Consider the following 4931-nt stretch of genomic DNA (forward strand, 5'->3'; position numbering starts at 1 on the left):
ATATTTGGCAAATATGAACCTTGTCTTAAATCAAAATAAAACTTTACTAAATGACCAAATCTACCACAATATTCACATTTAAACACACTATCATGCTTATGATGAGCAATTGGTACATGTGTGTGTGTGTGATGATGAAGAAACTTGGTGCGATGCACAAGGTTTAATAATATTAGACTTAGTGGATTTTTGTGCATCATAGCAAAATTTTACTAAATGACCTTTACGACTGTAAATAGAGCACTTATAAACTTTGTTATATATGTGTGCATAGTGAGTGGATAATTTTGAATTATTAGTACTAGACTTAGCACACATATCTATTAGTTACTTATTATTGTCAATGCATATAGTTAGAGTTGAATTTAAAGAAGTAACACGGTTTTTAATATTATTCAAGTCATTATTTAGCATAATATCATTAACAATGGAAGTAGAGCAAACATGACCATTTTTAAATGACGTATATTCATTACTAATAGTCTGTACTTCTAACATGACATTGTTTTTCTCATGAGTTAAGCTAGCAACTTTTGATGTCAAATCAATATGATCCAATTTTAATTTTTTAATTGAGGATCACATTCTCTTTAACAATAATATCAAATTTAGAAGCTAGTGACTCATGATCGGATTTTAATTCAATATGCTTGCTTTTTAAATTTACAAATTTTTTATGCAATTTGTTATAGGTATGCATTAATTTTTTATATGCACATGCAAGTTCGTCAATAGATAAATCATCATCGGTATCGGATTTGCATACCTCACTAGAGCTATGCCTAGTGGCTGTGTGCACGATGAGGTTCCAATTGAACTTGAAGTGGAATCCGCCAAAGCTTGTCGATCGGATCTCCTCCAAGTTTCCTTGATGTGCTTCTATGAACTTCCACAATGTGTAAGCACTATCAAACGAATCAAGATTGTTAGATATTGATGAGTCAAAGGCATTAAGTAGAAATCCTAACAAAAGCTTGTTCACGGTAAACATCCTTTTATCATCTTTACTCTAGTTTGATTTCTCCGAAGTGGGAACAATATAAGCACAATTGATTATTTCTCACAAATCGAAGTGTCTAGATCTAACAAAAAGTTTAAATCTAACACACCATTGAGTATAGAGGAAATTATCAATTCTTGAATCAATATTAATAGTAAAACCTAAATTAGATGCACCGTTCATGTCTATAATATATAATACAAGTAATATACAAAAATCTCAAAACTAGATTAGCAAGATATGATAACTTGGATCTTTGACTCTAGGCGGTTAAGCCACAAATCAAGAGAACCAACCTCTGATACCAAATGTATTTACCCTAGAGAGGGGGGGGGGGGGGGGAAGGGGGGGGGGGGGGGGGTGAATAGGGTATATGCTAATCTAATATGATTTAATACCAATTTAAAACTTATTAACAATTTATTCTTGCAAGGGAGATATTCAACAAATTACGAGCAAGAATATACAATTAAATAAGGGTGAGATAAACAATGAGACAAAGGCGATATATGATAAACAATGAGCACAAGAAAATACGTCAATGCAAACACAAACACAAAAATATGATCACGGAGTTCGGTCAACCCTTGACCTACATCTCTGCTCCTCACCTCGAGGAGATCTCCACTATTTTTCAACAAAGATACTACACACTCGGTTTTCTAGCTTATCGAAAACTCTCACAATCGATTTTCTACGCTCAACGATAAACGTTTACAATTCACACACTTGTAACTACACAACACCCTCTAAGTGTTGGCCTAGGCTGTGTCCTCTTCCTCAAGTACTCGGATTTACAACCTCTCTTTAGGCTTTACTACTAACACACACTCCTCTTGGAATCGACCCCATCTCTCACCACACACTCCTCTCGGTGTACTTGTGTATTACAATATGATTCTCACAATTTGGCTCAAATAAAAGATTTTGTTCCCTAACAAGGTGAGAACTAAGTTTAAGCTCACTCAATCATACCTACAACTCAAATATACTATATATGAAAATACTCAAGCTCAATGGTTGTGTGTGAAACAATAAGTAAATATGAAATCTAAACTCAAATCAATCTAGCAAATATATAAGATAAACAAAATGCAAATAAGCTAGATGAGGAGTTTAGAAAAACTTCTCTAAGAACAAAGAGGATGTAGATGATGATTTGAGGTTGAACTCCTCAAAACCGAAATCAAGCTCTTCTCTTTGTGAAACTTTCTTCACACAAACAAACCAAATTTTTTCTCACTTAAAACTCAGAAACAAACAACCCAAAACACCTTAAAAACTCTATCAAAAAACCAAGGCAAGAGGGGTATATATATAACCCCAAAATCACAGCTCACAAAAATTAGTTGTTGGCTGGAAAAACACTATAAGTTGACTTATAACAGGGATGAGTTGACTAATAAACTAGTCGTTGGAACAGTGCTGACAGATTCTGGAATTTTTGCATAGCTAGATTTATAAAATCGATTAAAAATAGTAAATCAACTCCAAAAATCAGGAAAATTTCTAAGTATGTAGATAAACATTTTATAGAAATAATTTTTAAAATATTATTTCCCATTTGTGATGTATCACTATTTTAAAACGCATATTCCAGATTTTAAAAACTGCTCAAACACTCGATTTTGTAAAATCAATTCAATATAGTAAATCAACTCAAAAAATAATAATATTTTGAAAATTGGTTATAAACATGTAATAAAACATGTGATACGAGTTGCCATGCGAGCACCCTTTGGTCGCGGAATTACCAAAAGGTGGGTTGAGAAGAGGATGACCAAAACACAATAACAATTCAGTATAAGGCGAAGAAAAATACCTTCTCTAGATTTTGAAGAACAAAAGATTATAATCTCTCCCTCACAATCTCACTAGAATTGAGAACAACCTCTCAATCCTCTCTAAACCCTAATCTCTCTTGATTAGAATCTCTCTGGATCACTTCTCTCTGAGATCTGATTGTTTAGAACCCTAAAACAATCCTATTTATAGATGTACAAACGTGGATGGCAATCTTGTAAATAAACAAGCCCAAAAGAATCAGGAATCCCTGTCAAAACAGAATCCAAAACAAAACAGGAAACCCAGAAATCACGATCCGGTCGACCGCCAGGCTTGGTCCGGTCGACTGGCCAGAGAGTTTTCTCAAACCCTGCATTGTGCAGGTTTTTCGGTCGATCGGCATGTGTGTTGCGGTCGACCGGCTAGAGATCTGCCAGTTTACCCTGTTTTTTTGCGTTTCGCTCCTGCTGACTTCTTTCGCCGTCTTCTTTGGCTCTATCCATGCTCCTATTTCCAAAATATGAGAATCTCCTATCCTCAAGCTCTCATGAGGATCGCTAAGCTCCTGAAGAGAAGATACACCTGTATCATTGGTCCCCCCTTTAGGAACTTGAAGTCTCGTTCAAGTTAGAACTGAAACTGAGGGAACTCGCGAGCCCCTCCTCCTTTTTTGAACCACCTGGCCTTGCTAGGAATCTAATCTCGACGTCCGATCGAAATAACTCATTCATCCTGCGTCTCGTCGTAGTCACTTTTCGCTCCAAGTTGCAATCCTTCATCGATGGATTTTCTAGAAGTCTAATGCACAGCGAGACAAACTTCTTGCTTGCATTCACTAACCTCTTCGCTCGCGTCACCATCCCCAAGCTTGTCTCCCTCGAAAGAGATGCCGAACGAAATATAAACTTTTCACCACCCTTGGTGAATGTATACTTCTGAGCCTGCCTCTCGTAGATCACATATCTATCCCATAAGTACGGATTGCCCAGTATAATCTGACAAACATCCAATGGAACTACGTCACATGTGACCTCGTTAATATACGACTCATGTAGCGCAAATCTTACAGTGCATTGATCAACTACACTTAGCTTCTCCTCCTTCTGAATCCACCCCAATGGATAGGGCTTTGGATGCTTGACCGTCTTCAGACCCAGCTTCTGAACCAATGCTTCGGATATCAAATTCTTCTTGCTGCCCGAATCAACTATGGCATCAACCAAACTGGTCTTCACTTGCAACTTAAGCACAAAGAGCTGCTCCCTCGGGTCGTCGTCCTCCTTCGTGGTCTGTTTCCCCGTCATAAGGTTGAGACTGCTGTTGGGCTCTGTCATCCCCAGAACTTCCTTCGGACCTTGAGCTATTACGTATGCCTTTTTCTCCTCCTTCCTCTTCAACCCTCTTGGCTTCAGATGAGGATATTTCTCCCAGCATCTATCAGCTTCATGTCCTGTCTTCTCGTAATGACCATAAATCAGTCCTGCTTTCCCTGGATCACCCTTCTTCTTCTCCTCCTTAGATTGAGAACCACTAGACTCACCTCCCGTCTGTTTGGAGTCTCCCTTAGCCTCGTTGCCTTTCTTTTGCTTGCCCTCAATGGCAATGGCCTTCACGCTCGCCTTTGTAATAGTCTCGACCATGAATAACCTCATCTCCTTTCTGATGTAATCGCTCCATCCCGCCATATACTTCATGAACACGAAATATTCCTCTGTCGAAACGTTAAGAACCATTGCCTGCTGCTGGAACTCCGTAGTGTATTCTTAAACTGTTTGATTAACCCTTTGGCGCAAGCCATACCACTTGTACCAACGCTCCTCAAGGAATCCCACCGGATAGAACTGTTTCCTAAGTAGCTCATTGAACTTGTTCCATGATACCGTCTTCTTCTCCTACTTGCAATAAGATTTCCACCACGTCAACGCTTGTCCTGAAAGCTTCAAAGTCACGAACACAATCTTCTCTTTTGACGAATAGCCATAAAGAGTAAAATACGTCTCCATCCGCTCGATCCAGTCATCAAGCCTCTCGATGTCAACACTCCCATCATAAATATGAATCTCCATTTTGAAATCAATCTTCAGATTCTAGTAAGAATTCTTACCCCCTTGATGCGATGCAGCCTTGACGGTCTCGTCCTCCTCGT

The sequence above is a fragment of the Asparagus officinalis genome, chromosome 5 (assembly GCF_001876935.1).
Source record: "Asparagus officinalis chromosome 5, Aspof.V1, whole genome shotgun sequence".
Lineage (NCBI taxonomy): Eukaryota > Viridiplantae > Streptophyta > Magnoliopsida > Asparagales > Asparagaceae > Asparagus > Asparagus officinalis.